At 41.4% G+C, this 21,525-nt stretch overlaps 1 long non-coding RNA gene across 1 annotated transcript in view; it reads right to left on the reverse strand.

Annotated features, from left to right (window-relative positions):
* Positions 1-4,719: 4,719 nt before the first annotated feature.
* The window catches only part of LOC137156362 (uncharacterized), a 40,794-nt gene continuing 23,988 nt past the window's right edge, over positions 4,720-21,525 (reverse strand). The window contains exons 2-4 of the long non-coding RNA XR_010920745.1: positions 6,660-6,681; positions 5,673-5,755; positions 4,720-4,854 (exon numbers count right to left, since the gene is read on the reverse strand). This is a non-coding gene — a long non-coding RNA (uncharacterized lncRNA). The remainder of the gene's footprint in view (positions 4,855-5,672; positions 5,756-6,659; positions 6,682-21,525) is intronic.

Raw genomic sequence — 21,525 nt, forward strand, 5'->3', positions numbered from 1 at the left:
CTGCTGAAATCTAGCCATAGAAAAGAGTTCTATTTTTTGTTCATTGAGGCCTATGACAGATCTCGTCATCCATTTGCCTTTAGTAACCAAAAAAGACACTCTCTCTTGTCTCTGAAGCATCTGTCTCTAGGATTTCTACAGTAAATACATATAGGAAATAGGGGGTTCTTCTAATACAGTATCATAAAGTGTCCTCTCCATCACATGAGACCTAGCTAAGTAGTCTGAGACAGTTAAATACTTGCTTCCCAGTTGGTTACATATTGTCTTACATCCAGTACATACCACTGGCTGCCCTTTTAGTACAGAGTGGCCATTAAAAAGGCAGAGAGTAAAGTCTTCCTAAATTCTTGTGTGAGAGGGAAGAAACATATCCTCTCAAAATATTTGCTGTGGAACCTCTCTTAGGTCAGGGTATATTACAGGTGAATCCCAGGAAGTTAGATTGGGAGAACTGTTTACATTCACCAAAGTCACATGCAAAGACCTTGGGCAATGAATGGCAAGTCTCAAAACTGAGGCAACAGGCCAAAACTGAAGCTGAAACAAAAGGCCAAAACTGTTCACCATTACACCACTCATTTCCTGGCAATCTAAGGCGGTTTTTGTAGTTTGCATACATAAAAATGCTGGAGATGACCTTGTCTAGGTCTTCTTTTGCAAGGGCATATTCTTTACTTGTGCAGAACTGCCAAGTGCCAGGCATCTCATGTAATGCTCACTTATTTAGCAGCCCTGCACACTTCCCCATGTTCCAGCCATAATCTCACACATTCAGCTGGGTTGTGGAATGAAAGCTGCAGTTGCCCTTCCTGGCAACTGGGGCTGCTGTGGCACCCAGTTTCAGGCAGCCACATGGTCTCTCTTACTCCTATCTCCTGCTCCCACTAATCAGGGAGTATCTGAGGGAGATAATTTATGAGTTTTTCCCCACCCGTGAGAAATGCCACCCATGGAGCTGCAAAACACATGACAGTTGTGTTTAGTGTTGCTTTTAAGACTTTCAGACTGTCCAGGCAAAAATGCTTGGTCTTCATTAAAAGATTTCCCTAGATGATTGACATTTAATGTTTCTCTACCTGAAGATCCAGCTCCTGTTGAGAACTTGGATATAGTGTTTTTAAGTTAAGATAATGGGCTCACTAATGCTAATGAGCTCGCTCAGAGCAGGGAGCAGCAGAGCCCCACGTGACTTCTCTAACTCACCCTTTCTTAACTTTTTAGGGGACTCACAATAATACCATCGATCCCTAGCCCCACAGGCAGAAAAGATGCAAAGCTGCAGAAATCTCCACAAAAGAGGCAGAGGGGCAAGGCTTGGCAATTATCCAATAAGGGGAGAAGGAGCTCATTAACCTGAACTCTTCATCCTTTTTTGGGCAGCCATGTGTTCCAGTCAGGGCGCCTTTTACTCCAAAGCCCCTCTCTTGCTGATTTGCCTGTCCCTGAGCTCCATCAGGTGGGCATGGAGCTTCCACATGTTAGAGTTTGGAGCTAATGCACCTGTCAGGATTAGAACCACTGCTTCTAATATCCCTGTTATGCAAAAGCCACTGGTGAGCAAACTCAATCAATGTGCAGAGGATGACATGTATGTCTAGTTTGTGCACCAACCTTCACTGCATACATGCCAAGTGAACCAAGAAGAAATGTGAATCTAATCTAGATTTCAGTACCTTAAACTCAAGCACCAATTCTAATTACAGAATCCATAAGCTTAAATAAATGTTGGCACTGAACTCGATTTAGAATTATAATTCAGTATCTGAACTCAGCAGAGGTCAATGAAATGTCCGCACTGCCTGGAAGCTATGTCTGCTATCAATCACTGATAGAAAGGGCTGCATTTGGTCCTGAAGTGCTTATTCAGCATGAGTGTAGCTACAGAAAGAACGAGGAGAAGCAGCATTCAGAGAGAAATTGGTGAAAGGAAAAATTCTAAAAGGATTTAAACTAGCAAATATAACATTTGCTTTATATACTTAGCTTTCAAAAGAGCAATGTCCCCCGCATAGATTATGCACATGTAAAAACAGGAGGTATTTATGTGTATATGCACAAATATATTTTATGTAGTTTCCACAAAGCCAAATCCTTGTCCAGTGCACAAACAAAATATAAATAGTGCTTATGCAATTTACCAAAAGACTGCTAGAAAATCTCTCTCAATCTAGAAGTACGTAACACACCAAGAGTAAAATAGTGTTTAGGTTTTTATCTATTTTTAAAAATATTTTTTCTCTGTACTGTTTTCTTTGTACCCAGATAAGCAGTGGGCTGGTGTCTTTGAAAGAGAGAGAGATAGCATCTCCCTACATCCCAACAAAAGCAACCACCTACAGTGTACCTGTGTTAGGATTTTCAGCTGTGTTTCACAATGGGAGGAAGAATGGTCTTGTGGTTAAGCAATGGACTAGGATTTAGGAGATGTCAGTTCAATTTTCAGTTATGCCACAAACTTCCTGTTTAGTCTTGGACCTGTTGCATAATCTCTTTGTGCCCCAGTTGCCTGTCTGTAAGAAATGGGGATGACAAGACTTCCTTTTTCCTACTCTTCATCTGTCTTTAATGTTTAGACTGTAAGTTCTTCAGGAACAGTTCTTTATTAGGTGCTTGTACAATGCCTAACACAATGGGGGTCTGATCTTGGTCAAAGCATCCAGCAGTACTGTAATACAAATTATTAATAATAATAAAACACAACTGCTCCCGCAAATATTGTTGAATGCTGTTTCCTCTTGGTGGAGGCAGGTTCCACCCCACCCTAGATGACTGATTATGTTTTGTCAAAATGGGTGTTGAATTCTGTTGACACTGTCTACACCAATGCAGAAACAAGGTTCAAACACTGGTTGAGGAGGGGAAGGTGAGCCATGTCTGACACCTGCCATCAAATACTGGAAATTCTACTGTAGATACTGCCTAAAAGAAAACCCACTAGTCCTTCAACATACATTACAAATATAAATTAAATACATCTTCCCATTAAAGCTGCTCAGAAATATTTGTTCAAACGTTTTACAACTTTCAACCTTTTGTTATATTTCCTTTGCTGGTTTCTACCTGTCTCACTGCTGGAGACAAACTGAACAGCTACCGGCAGGGTTAGAAAGTCCTAGCCAGGCTAACCCTGAGCCATTAAAGTCAGTGGGAATCTTCAATGGAAGCAGATCAGAAACAGGGATGGAGTGAAGTTAGTAATCCATTCCATGACTTCTAAGTTCACACCAGTGCTGGAAAGAAATTGTGTGGTGAAAACAGGCGAAATAAGGTATATTTAGTGCAGTAAATCTCCTTGCAGTCAGTGGAAAGACTTCCATTGATTGGACATTGGATCAGCCCTTTAGGCGGCTATAAAACCAGAGAGAACTATGAGTTATAAAATCACCTTTATATTCCCTACCACAAGAGACCCTATGGGAAGCAGGACACTCAAAGAAATCACACAGGGTGTGAGGCTTCTGGGGTAAAGAGAGACCTTTTTCTTGAGCTAAACTTCTGCACAATTTGGATAGATAGTCTAATATGTTTTGGTGCATGGGTATAAACAGACTACCTTACCCTATGGTTACCCTTATCCCGAGGTCACCCATGTTATATGTAAGAGCCAATGAGCCAGTTCAGATAAAAGAATGTGTCTGAAACTTTATTCAGTCTTATAACTGAATCCTCTTTAAAGATATGAAAATATCTGGTCATCCTTTCCCCCTTTTACCACTTACCATCTACTGCTGTAGGGGCAGCCAATGCTTCTCTTCTGGGAGTGGATCTCTTCTTCAAGGGAAGGTCCAAGGGACTATTACCCATCCACTCTAGCATTTTATTTTCTTCAGGGGAAAGCCTGCTAAGGCCAAAGTTGCTAGGGATTGCAAGTCTCTGAGTCACCCTAAAAGGAATGTGATGCACCAGAGCAACATAGATGGTAGCTAAGCCTCCCCAAAGACAACATAGATAGAAGAAACAAGTGTCTGTTGGGAACAGGAAGATTGTGAGAGGAGAAGGAGGAGGATCTGATTGGGAAGGGGTACAAACATTTGGATACGTATCAGATAAGCATCTGAAAGTTTAGGTACAAAGCTAAATTAAATCCCTGAACCTTCTGATGTCAACACGTCACTAAATCAGGCGTACTCTCTTGTTTTCTCTATTAGTGTTTTGCTGCAATCCTAATTCAGTAACTAGGAGTCCGAAATGAAGATATTCTGGGTAAGAGTTACAATGTGGAATGGTCCAGTTATGACAACGTTATTGAACAGCTGATGTTCTCCTTATCTGTTCAGCTGTCACAAAAACATGAGATCGCAAATGGCTGACCTTTGCCCCTCTGATGCATGTGGGCAATTTCCAGAGATGTCCACTGGAGATGCTTGTGTGCATCCAAAGACAAAATTTGGCTCAGTTACGACTTTTACATCACTGCAAGCTGTCATACAGTGTTCTACTAAGACCAGTTAAAAGAGCTATATCTAGCCATGTTTTGCTAGCCCCCCTCACACTTTGTGTGCCACTAATCACACTGGTGGAAAAGGTAAGAAGGTGAGAGAAGCAAAGAGATAGTTTTACTGGACATACTACTCTACCTCCTGCCTTCCCTTTCCCAGTAGAGCAGGTCAAGTTCATTTCCTATGATATGTTTTAAGGCTGCTGATAATTTGGGTCTGACTATATTTTTTGTTTTGTCTGCGCTTTCTGCTGAAAGGACTTTCACACTAGAGTAAATTGGGACAAAGATTTTTATACAAAACATGTCAGTCAATATTTTTCTGTGTTCCCTTTGCTGAAGATCTGAAGACCAGTTTACGTTTCAATAAGTGATCTATTCCCTCAGGGTTGAGCTTCTCCTCCTGATTCATCCTACAATACAATTATACAATAATGTATTTATTGAATTAGTCTATGGCCGCAAAGGATTGTGACAACACACTGGGCAGGGCAGGATCAAACATGAGATGGAAAGTGAAAGCCTTTGTCTATGCACAAATAAAGCTTTAGGGCCAGAATGTGCCCTGAAGGCATTGGCCTTTAATGGGGGTAATGTAGTCACATTACCCCACTGTGAAGAATAATCTTTCCTGGAGACAGAGGGAATGCTGTGGTAGTATGCATGCTATATTATGCTTAGAATAATGCATCCTGCTTGTTTTCTCTATACCCAGCGTTGCAGAGCTGGCAGGTTTCGGGAGTGGCCCTGTTGACTCCCCACCCCCTTCTGAGTGGATTGCACCTCTGGTGATACCAGGAGGGAGCAGTCCCTGCTCTACCCTACTCACTCACACCCTTCAGGGTTTGCAAATGTGCTTGGCCTGTGTGCACTTGCACAAGGGTCAGGAACAGTCTGCCCCTTGCTAATTAGCAAACAAGGTAAGAAACATTATGGCAAACGAGAGGTTTGGATTGTTAGTCTGATGTATCTCTGCTGTATGCTCACCCCTCTGCAAGATAAAAGGGAATTTTAGGCAGCATTGTTTTACACACTCCTAAGGCTGTGACCCACACCCTTCCACCATCTTTCCCAGAGCCAGTAATTGGGAATTTTGGGGTGGGAGCCATAGAGAGAGCTTTTAAAAGTCTGCTCACAACACCTCTTCATTGTTCTCTCCTTCGTGCATTTCACACCCACAAAACCTCATTGTGGCTAGCAAACATGCCAAGGTATGAAGTGGGTCACTCACCTCCAATTCCCAAAACACATGTTCAAGGACTTTTTTCATAAAACAGACTTTTAGTCATGCAAATGCAGCCACTGGAAAATAAACTTGGACATTTAAAGAAGCATGAGTCTAAAGTCCTGTTCACTGTATGGTGAAAATTCTATTAGCAACAACAATGCTTAAACATAGGGATGAATATTACAGTTTCCCTGGCCATCTTGGACAGGAATATATAGCTCCCCGCTGAGATCAAATTGTACTTCTGATCATGCATCTCAGGGAAAAAACCCTGGCCACAGCGGTCAGGGAACCTATGCTTGAGCTGTACTAGTGACAAGAGATGGGACAAAGACAGCGCTCAGACTGATTAGGGTGCAGAACAGAGGCCAAATCAGAGCTAGGACTCAGTTCCTGTTTAACAGTACCAAACTTCATGGGCAGGTCTTTCAAGGTTGTGGCCACATCCAAACCAGAAACCCAAAAGTGGTTGGATCTGACCCAAAACCACACCTGGAGTGGCAGGTTTGGATATGGGGTTTCAAATCCAACCACCCTCTCTCTACTCCTCCTCCCTCAAACACACACCCCACCACCATACACACGCACAAAGCATTCACAGGGGTTTGGATTCAAAGTTGTGGTTTTAGTCCCACTCAATTTGGAACACAGTTGTTGTAAGCATGATTTTAACCATACCACGGACAGGGCCTTTGTTCCAACTCCTGAAGAAAACCTGAGTTAAGGTTTCTAATTTCATATATAACTCTTGCCCCTTGGCTCTCCCTTTGCTTGCTTTTGTGCTGAGTTATGCTTCCTCCTGATCACCAGAAACAGAGCTAAAATAATAAATCTACGATAAGAAAAGGCAAAGCAGATGAAACAAAAAACACGCACTGTGACTAATAAAATAACCAATAGCATCAGGAATGTTCATTAATTAGAAGTAAACGTGGACACCAGTAAATCACATGGAGAAAGGTAATGAGGGATAAATTGAATAAATCTCACCTGTGCTTTGTAATCCTATATGCTATTAAAATAGAGAGTTATATACATCACAAGCATGTTTGTACTTTTCTCTTTCGTTTGATATAATTCCTTGAATTAGCAGTAGCTTTTATGATATCTACTCCTCGCAGCTATGAGTAACTTTAGTGTCCCCCTCCCTCCCCCTTTAAAGCATTTTACAGTCAGAATGAAAGCTTAGTTCTGTCCCGGAGGTAAGTGACATAATACTCCAGTTTGATCATATATTCCTCAGAACTATTCTTCTTTGGAAAGACTGTAGCAGCAAGTGGCTAATATCTCAAATCCAGGACAATCACAGCCTGCACTCCCCTCTGAGAGCATGGCTACATTTGGAAAGTGGCTCAGCATACTAAATTTAAAGTTAACGTTTGGCAGGTTCTGCTGGACTTGAGCTTGGCAGGCAGAGTATAATAAACAAAGGGGAATTACTTTTAATTATATTTAAAAATACAACTCCTTGCCAATTAAAGGATGCTGCATGGAAAGGGGCCCCATGTTTGTTTGCCCTTTTTGCGTGGGGGGAGGATCCAGTTTATACAAACCAACTTTGTTTTAATTAGTGCGGCAGCAGCTCCGTTTTGACTCTGATCTTTCAATTGTTTGTCTTTCCCTCAGCTAAAACGGTCCCTAAAAGAAAATTCCACACAAACTCAAAGAAAAAGAGACTAGTCAGTGACTTCACTTTGAATAGGAGCTTTTCCAGACAGACTCTGCAGAGCTGTTCGCGGGGAGTGAGTTGTCGAGCTATTATTACTTGAATGGTTTTCAGTTCCAGTGATGTCTCCCAAGATTAACATGATAGTTCAGTTAAAAATAACATTAAATACAGGGAGGGAGGGAAAATCCAGCATTTAAATATGTCAAGGGTATGACTTGAACTGACAATAGCCAGGAAATTCAAAGTTAAGGCTAAAGCTCCATCTTCAACTCCATGCCATTAAGATGGAAAAATCTTAATAAAAATAAAAAATAAACAAATAAAATAAAAGCACAATGGGATGAGTTAAGGATGAAGTACCAGTCTTCATTCTGAATTTCCTGGCTTTTGGCAGTCTAATCCAGGCCTTTCATGATATTTAAGCAGAAGGGTTTTTTTACAGTTACCTTGCAAAGAAAGAAAGAAAATGGCATATTATTTACTCAGCATATATTTCACTCTCTCCAATAAACACATATATAAACTCATGTAAATATATGTTTAGAACTCATTACTTTCAGAGATTCAGATGCAGGGAGAAGCCAGGGATATCCCCCCCTCCATCCCAAATAATTATGTGCTCTCTGATTATAACATTGAGACTTCACAGCCCCAGGGAATTTATTTGTCTCCTGCAGGTGTATTTGCTGTCTTTTGTATTATAATTTGCTAAATATGCACCTGATTTTGCTCCCATTTAAGTTATTGGCAAAACTTCCAGTGACTTCAACATATAAAAAAGGAAGCTAGCACTTCCAGAGTGCTTTTTCATCTGCAGAGCTACAAAAGTGCATATCATTATACCCACTACAGGTGGGGAATCTGATGCACTAATACTTAAAGTGAGTTGGCCAAGGTCACAAAAAGAATCAATATCAGTGACAGGAGTGGAATCCAGATCTCCTGACTTCATTGGCAGCGCCACAGGAGTAAAATCAGGCCTTATATTTTGACACTGTATTTACCTTAGTTCACATCTTCAAGGCCATTATGTACATGCCCTTTCATATCATTTCTCCCTTATGCCTCCTAACCAGCCTAGACCTTCACAGACAACTCGCTGATTATTTTGAAAGTGTCTGATTCCCATTTTGGAGCTATGACAAGTTGATCAATTGGTCTGCATGCAACCTTTGAATTCGGTTTGATATTATGAACTCTGTTTGTACCTATACCACACTACCAAACTCCATTTTGTTTTCTGGGCAGCGTTTGATTATCAGACTGCTCTGTACCTGACTGAGCACACCATGCCTGGAACACCCAGATGATGTCAGGAGAAATTCTTCCACCTGGCAGAGGGCTAACAATGGAGGGTTCTTAAACCTTGATAATCGCCCGTTCAAACAGAAGCACCTCGGACAAAGACTTGGGTTCTGTCCTGAGACAGTTTTTTAAGTTTGGACTCCAAGTTGGTGGTAATCAAGCCACAGATCACCTGATTCGGGTTTTGAGGTTGACCAGTGGGTCACCCGACAAAGGAAACTGGAAGTCTAGATAAGGAAGAGTCTCTCACCAACTAATTTAGGAAGTGAGAAGAGACCAGAACTAGAAGGCAATGCTGTGCAGAAGGAGAAGGGGGAGAGGAAGGATCCTAGACTCCCCTATAGGACTCTGATCAAATCCCAAAAAATGCTCAAGAGTGATGAGGAACCTGAGGCAGGGAATTGAATATCAGTGTTTCTTATCTTGCATGGATCTCTATGTCCCTTTTGATGTCTAAAGTAAAGAGTGATTGTTTTTAGAAATCCTTTTGCGAAGTCTGTGTTGGTTTGCTTCAACTATCATGTATCCCTAAAGGGGTAAACTATACAGCAGTGCCCGTGAGGAGGGAGCTCTGGGAAAAGGTGTGCTTAAGCTATTGAAGAGTCTTGGGGGCTGTTCATCACTGATGTAAGCCAGCTAAGCCTGAGAGTTCCAGTTCCAGAAGGGATACAGACAGAGAATCTGTGTCCAGGAAGTGTGCCAGAGAGGACAAAGACAGAGAGAATGCTGGAGCTTACCCAGAAACCAAGGGGAGCTTAAAAGAACAAGGGACAAGTCAGTGGATCTGAACACAGCAGCCTGGTGAGGGTCCAGGTGGGAGGGAAGGGGGGAAGGAGAAACTTGACCAGAGGTGTGACAGGAGCATTTATTATTTAAACCCATTGGAGAAGACGTACAGTCCAACCTGTTCAGCCACTCTATAGTTATCCCCCTCTGGGTTCTTTCTTAGTGCCAGTTTGGCCTTAAGACTGGAATAGCTTTTTATATTAAGTTATTTTAACTTCCAAGGATCATTAACCCTAGAAACTATTCCAGTCTATCATAATTGTGTCTTTGAAGTAGCTGATGTTTAAAATACATTCCCGTCAATTTGAAGAGAAAAAGGGTGGAAAATCAGTTCCTTCAGAAAACTGGACAATGCTATGAGATAATTATTGGTCAGCTTTCTGGCTTTACATTTAAATCCATTTTTGAATTAATGGATGTAAGTGAGGATATTAAATTGATGGGGCTCCAACCATGCAAGGTGCTGCCTGTCTTGAAGTCAATGAAAATTGAAAGGTCTCAGACCAGTCAGAAGGTACTCAGCAACACACAGGTTTAGGCCTTTAACACTCAAACTTAAAAATAACATATTTTAAAATAATAATACTTCATATTAAACTAGTAGTGAAAATGTGATTTTAAAGAAGATTTTATGTACCAACTTTTAGCCTAAGTGAATTCCTTGTGGCTAAGTTAGGAACCCTGGTAATATAAGAACATTTATAATGGAAATACTGGCTTTACAGCATAGTGAATGGCAATGCAATTGTAACAGCTTTAAAAAGTAATATGTTCTGCATATTCCCTGTCCTACAGGTTTTAAAAATGGTATGTCAATGAAGAAGGATTACATACATTAGTAATAAATTACATTTATAAATCCCAAAGAAAGAGTTAGGGACAGTCTGGAGACCTGGGGTCATTCCCAGCATTGTTATTGACTGCTGTGTGACCTTGATTAAGTCACTGAACCTCTCTGTCCCTGTTTCCTCATCTGCAGAAAAACATAGAGCTAATGATATTTAGTTTTCTTTGTAGAGTGCTTTGAGATCTATGAATGAAGAGTGCTAAGTGCTGTTATGTGCATTATTTTATATTGGTTTTCATCTTGAAGGCAGACAAACTGCTTTAGGCACTGTTATAATTATGCACACTGCATAAGCAGGAATCACTTCACTTACCACTGAAATGCAGCCAACAGTTTAGGAAAACAATACTTTACCTATTTGAAACAATAATAAATGTTGTATAGGAATAACGTAGTTAGCCCAGAGGCAATCATGCATTGCCCTGCAGATCCCCCAACTGGAGTTCAGTCCTTTTGTCTGTCTTGTTCAGACTCATCCACCCAACCCCCCCCAATACAATTAGGGCTGGACGCTGTGGCTATGATGCCTGTTCTTGTGAAAAATGTCACGGGATTGGGAGTGATCGTAAGTGATCCTGATCATAGTTTTTACTTTCCATCCAAAAGACAGTATGTCCTGCAGGAAACAGGGGTGCTAATTCAATATTAATTCAGAAAGAAGAGTGTCGCCAACTAAATCACCAGCACCACTTCCTGCAGCAGTCAGAGTTTCCCATGGAGTTCTCCAGTCCAAGTCACAATCACCACCCAAAGAGGTGCACATAAATAAGATGCATCATCTTTTTCCTGCGAGATGCTGAACTTCATAGCAATTGGAAGTTTATGGGGGTTGTGGGCATAAACCCTCAGGAATGCCAAACACCTTGAAAGCCTGCACTATAAAAGGTACGAGACTTCCACAAGTATCAAACTATTCTAGACTGCGGTGTAATGGAAAATAGCAGATTTAAAGTTTGACAATTAATTCATCATGCAGTGAAATAGATTCTTACAGACTGAACATGCATTATACCTATAATGGGTTTTTGTGTGTGTCTGTGTAGGTACACCACTTTCCTACATGTTTAAGAGTGTATGGGATGTACCACATGCTGAGAGGCCAGCTCTGTAGGCACTCTAAGCCCTTCAGGCTGTAGCCTTTCCTGCATTCCCATAAGAACTTGCAGAGCCTGAGGAACACAGGATAATTTTACTAGGGCTGCCAGAAATAAACAGTACAATTATCTTTCACGTGATTGTGTAAAGCCACAAACAAAAGCTGAACCAACTTAGCCACTAAGGGCAGTCTAGTCCAGAGGCATGACAATTGGGCTCCTCAGGTCTAGTGCCAAGGATATTCACTACAGGCCACACCTCTCCTGGAGGCAATCATGCATTGCTCTGCAGATCCCCCAACTGGAGTCCAGTCCTTCTGTCTGTCTTGTTCAGACTCATCCACCCAACCCCCCTGTTTACAGGCTCTCTCAAGTATCTACCTGTCATAGCTACCGCGGGCCCCCTCGCAAGCAAGAGGCTGCTTCAGTGCTTCCCAGTCTGGTTCTGAGACTCTGTCCAAGCTCTTAAACTGCCCAATCTTCTCTCTGCAGCCAGACCCCGGGCTGCATCCTCTGGCCTGATACTCTGATTTCCATATAGCATCCTTCTCCCTCAAGAGACCTGGTTCCTTCTGACTTCTGGCAGAACTTCCCTTTCCGGTACTGAAGGGATTGTGGAGCACTGTACTTGCTGGATGTTACACTGTGGGGGTTAACACAGTGCCCAGTGAGGAGTTTGCTGGTTCATTACAATATACACACATAGAAAACAACGTGTGGGGAAATGAAACCCTGGACCTGATTCTTCTCATACTTACCCACATCACAATTCAGGAGTAATTCCCTTGAAGGCAACCTAGTTACAACAGTATTAAGTGTGGGAGGTAGTCAGGCCCCATGTTTCTACACTCGTATTTAGTATGGATGACATTATTCTTGAGAGGTGCATTAGACATTGTTGAATAAAGAGTTTTCTTTGCTTGAATGCTTTGTTTGATTGATATTTGTTTGTTTTGCAGTCCCCTTAGTTTCTATTTGATGCCCCCCCACCCCCATATATCGTTTTAGGGATTCAAGCACACAAAAAATGTATACCCTATATGAAAAATAATGCTCAACACACAGCATAATTGAGGTCATTTGTTTTCATGAACTGGTTATTCACTTCACCCCCTATAGTCTGAGTGATAAAATCTGCTTCCTCTACCTTTCTCCAGTCAAATTCACAATTTGCAATCTTTCGGATCCCAGCCATGATATTTCAGCTTTAAGTTATTAAGTGCAGTCAAAATGCACAGCACAGCTTGCTGGACTGACTGGCTTCTGGAGACACATTACAGGACTCCTTAAAAAGAACTGTATTACAAGAACATTAATGCTGCAAGGATGAGCACTAAAGAGTCAGGAAATGCCAAAGTTATGCCCGTGGAACACAACGGAATACATTTTGCAGCTAAAAAAGAAAAGCACACTTTCAGTATTTCCCCCCCCCAAATGCAGCTACGTTAGTCACACATTCAGTATGGCCTTCATTATCTGCACACCATAAGCGTGCAGTGCTATTGTTATAAATGTACTGCATATGCGCAAAGTGCAACTTTCAATGGGTCATAATTCAGTCAAATCAAATCCAATTTTCAATGGAGTACTCAAAAGCACTTCTGTATGAAAACTATTTCTGTGCCAGATTTTAACTCTGACCCACAGCCATTTTGCATAAAGCTCTTTGAAACTAGCAATGAAAAAAAATGTATACTAGGCGAAGTGTGTTTTTCCACTGTCCTATACCAAAGTACAGTTAATTTATTTTAGTTCAAACATTCCTAAAAAAAATGACCAGGAAAATTTCAGGCATGGACTTTAGTGGAGTTACTCCTGATTTACACCAGTGTAAATTAGAGTAAAGTAAGGCCTACACTGTGGTTATATTTTCATTGGAAGTTTTCTCACCTCCACATGCCTTTTTCCACAGTCTCTCTGTATTTGTTTTTCACTCTGCCCACTCTCTGTTCCTTCCCAGCCACCACAAAGACAGTCACTCCTAAATTAAATATAAACCCAAAGCATTCAAGACAAGCTTTCTAACACAGGACATATCTACATAAACAGTCACACCCCCAGCTTGCCACAAGGTAAATCTACAGTGCTTCACAGTGACATGCACTAACTGCCCACGTTGACTCTACTGCTCTCAGCACCAGGGAACTTTTAATGCACGCCAGCAATGTCCCCGTGGACAATTAGTGCAGGGTATGCTGCAGCACTGTAGATTATGCCACAGTTTGCCATGCAGGAAGTGTTCATGCCAACGTGCCATCACACTACAGGAGTGGCCTCTAAGGGCCTGATCCAAAACCCAATTCTTTCTATCTTAAGTACTTATATACGGCAGTAATGGAGGCCATGTAAGTGAATCACAATCTTTTATTTATGTCTCCTGTGACATAGGACAGTCCATATCCTCATTTCACAGATAGGAAATTGAGATACAGAGAAAACTAAGGATGTGTTTACACTGCAAAACAAATAAATAAACCAACCCATAGCAGCCCAGGGCAACTGACGCTGTGGGGCTAAAATTAGCAGTGTAGATGTTCCCATTTGGGCTCTGAAACCCAGCAAGTGGGGGAGGGTCTCAGGAGTCCAGCTCCAGCCTGAGTAGGAATGTCTACACTGCTGTTTTTATCCCCATTGCATAAGCCAAAGTCAGTGGACCCGGGTTCAGAGACTCACTGCCGCAGGGTTCGTTTGTTTGTTTGCAGTGTAGAAATACCCTTAGTGACTTGCCCAAGGTCACATTGGAGTCTTCAGCAGACCAGGGGACTGAACCACGTCCCAGATCAGTGCCCTAACCACTGGACCATCCTACCTCTCTCCAACTGAAGTCAATGGGAGCCTTTCCATTAACTTCCATGGACTTTGACTCAGTCCCTAAATTAGGCACAACAAATATGCCCATATCTATTTTTAAGCAATAAAAGCTTAGGCCACAATTTTCAAGTTTGGATGTCTAAAGTTAGACAAATAAGGCTGTGTGTCCTCTGCCCCACAGTTTAAACTAAGGGGATGGAGGGTGAACAGTAACACTAATCCTCTTCAAATAGGACTACATTAATGCAAACCAGGAACCTTCTAGTTACCGCCTGCAGTGTCCACACACAGGAGACCTACAGAGCAGCACTTTGGTGCAACTGCTCTTCTCCCCTCACCACAGTAGTCTGACTTGTGGGGCAGTGTAGCCCCGCCCTAAGTAAAAGTGATTCGGCATCACCAAAAATCAGGCCACTTAAAACCTGAAAACCTTGATTTAAGTAGCCACACACATGTAGCGTGACCAGATAGCAAGTGTGAAACGTCAGGACAGAGGGTGGGGGGTAATAGACGCCTATATAAAACAAAGCCCTGATTATTGGAACTGTCCCTATAAAATCATGACATCTGGTCACCCTGCACACATAAGACTGCACATGAGCCTCACAAAGAGCGAAGAATGGGGCAGGCCTGGTAGAGTGGCATCATGCTCCACTTCCCACCACTAAATAACAAAATTGCTCAAGAGGCAACATAACATTCTGTCTATCAAAATATACCATCTGCACTGCTCTGAAGAACATAATCTTATTTTCAAGCACTGTATTGTTCTCAAAGGAATGTTCTTGTTTCTACTTTATGTAACAGTATCAGGAACTGACAAAAATATTTCCAAGAAAAAAGAAATATGTAACCCTTTTAACTTAGCACAATGCTCAGAAAAGTCACAAGATGGGAGGAACTTCATCTCATGTCTCAACTCTGAAATATTGTGGATAATAAAGCATGTAACTAGAATTAGCATTTCTGAACCTACTGCTTCTGGAAGCCATCTTGCTGAAAACTGACACCAGTGTTACATTTTCTTTTAATAGTCACACTTATGCAGCTGCAAAGGTATGATCTGGGTCATCAGAGATAAATACAAGCCTGAGGAATTTACAACTGAAGGGCCAGATTCTGCCACCTGTATTCACAGAATACACCTTACTTTACAAGTTGCCCCATTCAAATCACATAGCAAGATACTACTCAAAGCGAGTATGGGGGATAGATGCTGCACCAAAATTATACATACTATAGAATAGGATGACAAAGAGTCGGAGGCAGAGTATGGGAGGACATGAATTATAGCAATGAAGGATCATTAGATATACTTATAATATTAATACATACACATCTTGTTAGTTCCCTTATTATCTCAAAGTTTAGTCACAGTCAGGATAGAGGCAAGGCAGGAGGTCAGTGAGGAAAGATTGGCCCAAAGAAGTCTCCTCTGGGGAAGGTTTTAGAAGAGGAGGAAGATTGCCTAACATGAATAATAAACCAATTCAGCCAGCTTTGTATAGTGGGTTAATAAAATAAAATATCTTTGTGTGTGATAGTGGGAAGGACAGATACATTCTGGCAGACATGATTATTCAAAAACTTGCACATCTGTTTTAACATGCACTACTTCAGGATTCCAGCAATCGTGCTGTGGTAAAGGGTGGGCATATGTCATTGAAACCATAAACCCAAGGCACATCCTGAAAAAAAAAAAGAATTATGAGTACAGGGATATGAACAGGAGGCAGTGCTACTGGTAATTGCCCGTTGACAGATGTGTCTTACAAAGGATTCACTGAAGGTTAGAATCCCATCCAGTCTGGTAAGATGTGTTGGTGGAACCATTAGCTGAAAGGGGCATAGCTTAGGAAATTTCCCAAAAGCAAATAAATGCCTGTCTATCAGCTTCTCTCATTTCTACTAGTCCATAGCCAATTGGAGAGTAATGCCAGCTGCAGTGCAACCTACCCAGGGTATATAATCATTCATGACTGCAGGAAAACATTGCTATAGTCATTACAGAAATGGTAACTCACATCTTGCTTGCAAACTAAATCACAGTGAATTCCCCTGGCCTCGATGTCATCTTCCTAAAGTACTGTAAATGCTCCACTTGCTTCCAGGTTACAAAGCTCATAGATTGTACAGTTAGGTAAACATGCTGTCTGTGGTTAACCTGAAGGAATGTGTAATTAAATCCATCTTGTAGCAAATTCCCTGACTCCTTGCTAAAACTATCATTACAGCTGGAAAGAAGGTGCTTTATTACTGCAGTTCGATATTGCTGACCAAAGATTCAGTTATTGGTACGAGTATGTACACTTTGGTTTCTCTCATTAAGTTGATTTAAACAACCGTTGGCTTTTAGATGGAGATTTTCTGTTGTGGAGTTCAACCAAGAGGTAATTAGAAAACTGTTCTCCACTGAGACCTAGTGTTCCTCAGTTCTATAAAAACCACAGTTAAAGGAGAGGACACTGTATAATGATAGGAGAGACATCAAACTGTTCTATCGCTGGGGGCGGAGGGGGGAAATCATTTTACACATAGCTCAATTACTATGAACAGGGAAAAGGAATAAAGAGCCTTTGCATACACAACACTTTGGATCAGATTGTGTCTAGATTCAGAACTGTCAGGGTAGATCTGCTGCTGATGTAAATCAGCATAGCTCTGTTGATAGCTGAAGAGCTGACTTGTAATGTCTATCCTTGTCCTGTGCTAACCACACATCCTATGTTAATCTTCATAATGATTTTATCAGTATTGCCAAACCCCTGCATTAAAAAAACATGATACTGGATTAAAAAGCACGAAACTTTAAAAATACTGCAATTTGGTGTTTTTATTTACCTTCTCATTTTTTGTGCCTTTAGTGTTCATATTTTCAAGTCATTCTCTGCAACCAGGAGGATAGGAATGGACTTTTCAAAAATGAAAGCTTAGATCCTGATGTATTCACATGATTCCAGGTTCACATTCTTTAAAAAGGACACCAAATATTGTGAGACTTAGGATTAATATCGTAAGAGTTGGCAAAACTCTATTACTGAACCTATTGACTTGCTAATTGATTAAACCCATTGACATGGCACATTTCAAAAACAGCCCTACAACTTTGACTCCTAAGATTTTGTGTAAATGCCTGACTGTTATATTTGCAACGGTACAAGGAACCTTGTTGCACTTAGTTTTGACATGTTTTTAGGTAGGGTCAAGGAGTAGATTTGTTGTCTTCTACTGCCGGAAGATGCTATTATTCAAAAGTGAATCAAAATTCTTGTATTTCAGACTCCTGAATTCCATTGCTAAATAAGTGGATCCAGCCCGATGCCAAACCTAATTGTTTCTGTTGACTTGTGATATAGGCAGGAGCAAGAAACACAGAGAAGCCTGTGTGGCTACAAGAGAGATGAACATTATTAGCAATAATCAGGAAGTAACAGATTGACAGCACTATTTCCTGGAGCAGTTGACTCTTTAATATTGACTCTTTAAATGACTTCAAGCACATTTTGCTCTTCTAGTCCAGCACAGTCTGAAGGCTTTTTCTTTTAGTAGTCTTACATGCCAAAGCACTAAAAATAAATTATATATAGGTCTTACTTCACCCATCACAAAAACATAGCCATCTCTGTGAGGGAACGCAGCAGCTGTTTAAGCAGCACTCAGCAACATGGCACAAGAAACCAGAACTGGTGGTAAAGACATGAGGCCAGATCTGGGACCCTTCTGTCTCCTCTTTGTGCTGTAGCAGCTGGCTATCCTGCCACCCCACTGCAGCCTTCAATGTTGAAAGCACGTTAAGAGCAGGGAGCGAACATTGGCTGGAGTGCATTGTGCTCCAGATATCTCCAGCAGGCAGACAGCTCCTTGGGAGCCATTACCAGCTGGCAGAGTTTAGAGTAGCGCCATGTTGTTCTCAACTTAGCCAAAGCTGGCATAAAACCAACCCCCAGATCAAGGAACTATAACTCGCTTCTAGATAGTTTCCTCATCCCCTGCTGTGCTCAATGGAGCCTGAGCACAGCAGTGTAGCTGGCCTACAGTATCCAACAAACTGCAAAGTTATAAACATCCCAAGTGTCTGTGAGGAAATAGGCTACATTTCCATCGACACTTCAGACAATAAGACCTTGCATCCTTACTGAGGAAGGGGAGAACTAGTTCTGAAGAAATGAAGGTGTTCATCCCTATCTGAATTTTTGCACTCCCCCTGACCATTTGTTTTCAATCAGTGGGTATGACCCAATGGGGGCTCATGAGGTAGTGGCTGTTGGGTTGCATTCTACCTAGAAAAATAAAAATAACAATTAGCACAATTCCTATGCACTGGGACCCAGCAAGAGCTGGAGGGGTGGAAAGGAAAAGTTTGCTCCTTTGCTTTCACTGCTGCTCCACCTTGCCTCACTACAGGGTGCTGCTTCTGTCATATCTGCAACATCCTCTCCTGCATGGGGAGGTGCCTCTAGCAAGGAGTTGTGAGTGTCTTGAGCCAGCATCCTAGGCTCAGTGCTCAGCCAGCCTCCATGGCCTCCTTGAGGAGCATCCTTCCCCAGAGATGGAGTATGGGACAGGTGAGATCCAACACCCCAGGGATTGAACTCCAGAGTTAAAAGGATAAGCTGCTACACCCTGAGCTGAAGAGTCAAGGCTCTGTAGCTATGGGCTGTAACAACTCATATCCTCTATGATCAGCACAGAGGGGCCCTGTAACCCACACTCAGCAGTAGTTACAAAGGCACCTATCGCACCCCCACCCATCATTCCCCAAACCAGCTCCAGTTCCTTGTCACAGCATATAAGACCAGCCTTAGAAGATTGCAAGATTGGGACAGAGCGGGTAACCATGGTTCTTTTTAGATGTTGGGTGAGGAAAACGTTGAGAATCAAACTTCTGAAGTGACCTGATACATTTTTTCCACTTTCAGTTTCATCTAGAATCAGAACCAGAGATAACACAAATACTGTGAGAAAGTCTGAATTTAATGGAAGGAAAAAAAGTGCCAGACAACTGGTAAGATAAACAAGGTGATATGAGAGAGAGAGACTTTCAAGCCACAGAGTGCGCTTCTTCTTCTAAAGCTTGTATCTCTCACGCACAGAAGTTGGTCCAATAAAAGATATGATCTCACCCACCTCGTCTGTCTAATATCCTGGCACTGGCATAGCTGCAGTTACACTACATATAAAAAACTAGTAAGTGAAGCCTGGGATAGCAATACTGCGAAAACAATTTTTCAGACTCAAGAGGTTTTAATAAACTTCAGATAAGCACCTTAAATTTAGGTGCTTTTCTGAACAAAATGCAGCTTCTGACACTCCTGAGGTACACCCCTCGCTATTCTTATGTCTCTGGTCTGTGCTAATTGCCATTGTCTGATTAAATGAGAAGTTTTCAAATTTAGCATTAAACACTGGTTCTGGAATAAATAACTACCAATTTTCTTTCCTTCTCAGTGCAAGTAAAGTGTTATGGCTAAAAGCAGAGCAAATTCCTGCACCATTGCTACCACTCTTCAGTTTGCAAGCTAAATGAATCCACACAAGTAAAGAAGCTCCATGGTGAATGGTGGAGAGGTCCTCAGGAAAGCACACTTACTGGATCCAGAGTACATCAAGCAGAGGGGGTTGAAGATTAGATAGCAGCCATCCTTCTAACCATATAAACAGGAAGACCAAAACCCCAGCCCCTTATGGGAAGTCCACTAGTTTAAAAAAATTAAATTAAAAAAGAACCTAGTAAAATTAACTTAAACATTGCTTTTAAAGTATATGTTCTCTATTTCAGTTTCAAAATTTGTTCTTACTGACATAATGTCTTTATTTTCCTATTGAACATTGGATATGCTGAGACAGGCATTTCTATCATACTATTTCTCAAAAATCTTCATTGCTTGCAAAATCTAGCATATTTTAGCTGGTAATTTTCAGGACAGAACCAATTATAAATTTATCTGCCCAAAGATTCTAGATTCCCAAGGATAGCATGGTATGTGCATGTGCAGATGTGATGTAAAATTGCTCCATTACATGCTGACAACTACACCAGAAATTCTGCTTTTGTTGTACAACTACTCCCAAGGAGTCTCTTTCCAAAAATACCTTCCAAAGGTCAGCCTAGAGGTGCAATGTCAGTATTAAATGCAAACACACAGGAGGCCCTGGATCAAGAATAGACTCAAGTGCAACATTGCCACTATTGTGATTTTATCAGGACTCTCACAATATTTGGTGTTTTTCTTAAAAGCCAGCTCCTGGAGTCAAGCAATTGCATGAAAATATCAGCTTACATTTAAAAACAAGTAAGTTTCTAGCCATTGTGGTTGTGGAAAAAAGCTTGAAAAATGTGATGGAAGTGTGGCTCAAAAAACACAGAGGGCAAATTAAAAAGTACTTAAAATATATTCATTTTTTAATATCATGATTTTGTGGGAGACCTGCTTTAGATTTCTGAATGTTTGGCAGTATTACAAGTGTCTCTCCATCAGATGCAATTGTAGTGCCAGTAACTAGATAGCAAAGTATAGAGAAAGGCTATGGTCCAGCTTCTGGGCTAATTTTGAATCAGACATTTCTGCATGTATAATTTGAGAAAGTGTTGTCCAGTGGATAAAGAAAGGGTCTGGGAGTCACTAATCAGGGCTATACCAATCTTGCCATGTTTATTTTGAGACAGTATTCCTATGGTTTTGATTCACTGGGGTGGGGGGGAGGTGAATAATACTGTACAAGTTCTCTCGGTGCTAGAGTTCAGTGAAAAACCACCAAGGAAAATCTCTGTATGCCTCTCCAATAGCCAGTCGCACCTATTCATTCCACAAACCCTAACTCCACTAGGAATCTTTCTTCTTAATTTAGAATTCTGCAGGTGGGGAGAAGGGCAGCTGTGCGGAAGTGAGAGAAGCTGGCTCAGAGGAAGTGGTTTCACCAGCTTTCCAAGCATACAAATAACCTCAGTCCATCTTCACTCAGCTTTTGCAAGCTCAGGCCAAGGTTCATGAACTCTTTGAACCCAAAGCTCAGCTAGAATGGATTTGGTTCAATACTTTGGACAGCTCTAATCATGTGGGTTCTGTCCACACTTCTACCTTTGAATTATACTGTGACCATAGACAAGTCACTTTCTCCATCTGTAAAATGGGTATAAGAATTACCAACTCATAGGAATGTTGTGTCAATGTTGTACAATGTCTCAAGATCCTGGGATGTAAGGCACTCTAGAATTAGAGTGTTATTATGCGGAGTTTACTGTTATGCTTCCAAACATGAAAGCTGCATGTAATATCCTTGTAAAAAACGCAAGAAAACAACCAAAGTAATTAAAGCAGAAAATCAGAGACAAGAGAAGAAAAG

Source organism: Emydura macquarii, unplaced genomic scaffold (assembly GCF_026122565.2).
Source record: "Emydura macquarii macquarii isolate MOO-44397 ecotype Brisbane River unplaced genomic scaffold, CSIRO-AGI_Emac_v2 contig_1451, whole genome shotgun sequence".
Classification (NCBI taxonomy): Eukaryota; Metazoa; Chordata; order Testudines; family Chelidae; genus Emydura; species Emydura macquarii.